This window comes from Aplysia californica, unplaced genomic scaffold (genome assembly GCF_000002075.1).
Source record: "Aplysia californica isolate F4 #8 unplaced genomic scaffold, AplCal3.0 scaffold00016, whole genome shotgun sequence".
Lineage (NCBI taxonomy): Eukaryota > Metazoa > Mollusca > Gastropoda > Aplysiida > Aplysiidae > Aplysia > Aplysia californica.
Genome location: NW_004797286.1, coordinates 531,363 through 532,590, shown reverse-complemented (window position 1 = coordinate 532,590; position 1,228 = coordinate 531,363).

Here is a 1,228-nt window from a genome sequence, read left to right as displayed (position 1 = left end):
GAGGGGTCAGAGGCCCTCAATTTCTTGAAAATTGTCCCGTTCGTTCACTTGTTATCGTGACTTACGTGTCAATCATATTCTTTACCACCGCAACATTCTTTGATGAAAACAACACAGCAACATGAAGCAAGCCACCCATCCATACACAGCATTTGTGTAACGCAATCCTCTTTCGGCTGAATGACTACCCTCTTGCGGTCGTTAGGGTGACAGATCAGACGGGACTTAAAACTCTGTACTGTAGACCGTATTCGATTGGGCAGTACTTACATTTTTTTTGCTTTTCGTTTTGGTTAGTGTTTTACTGGGCTCGCAACTGCATAAGGTCATGAAATATGAGGGCGCGGGACACATTAAACATTTTCAGTACGTAGGAAATTTTGAATTTTGCCCAGGTAGCCGCCAAAGCCTACTCTTATCAACTTTAGACTATCAAGGGATCTTTAACGAGTGCAACTTGCACCCGGATTCTCCTAGATTTGTCACCCTTGTCCGAGAAAGCCAGCTGTAGATCTTTCTTTCCATAAGATCAGGGGTGTGCCTGAAAGACAGCAATAAGAAGGAGCCAAGGAGTAGCAGTAGAAAGGCCGCAAAAAGAGTCAAGAGCCCAGACGAGGAGGCAAAGGAGGTGAGGGGATGGGGGCAGAAAGTGGAGACGAAAGCAGACGACAGAACATTGCTATAGAGCGGGAAATGGGGTGAAAGGAGACAATTTTAGAGAAGAACATTTTCCCAGTAGCTACCCGGATTCGAACTGGGGACCTTTGAAAGAGAGACGAACACCTTAACCTTTAGGCCACGAGAGCCCTTGGACTTGCTGTAAACAATTGTAACGCAATCCTCTTTCGTCGGAATGACTACCCTCTAGCAGTCGTTAGTGTGACAATCTACGGTATACCCTACCGATTTTACAGTTCTTTTTCTTTTCTTTTTGGTATGAAGACGTTTTTACCCCCCCCCCTCCTCCCCCACATCGAAACAACATAGATTGTTAATGAGGCAATTTTTTAAAAAAGTTTGAGGCAGGAGCGTTTTACACACACAGATTTTGTTTTAGTAAGCGTTTTACAGCTCTCGCAACACGCCAATTAGATAATTTATAAGTCACGAAGATTAGACGTGCTACAACAGAGTACAACAAACACAAAAGGAAGGAGGAGAGAAAAAGACATTAGACCTTTGATAGGAAAGAAGGAGCAAACCACACCAGAGCACCCCCCCCCCAAAC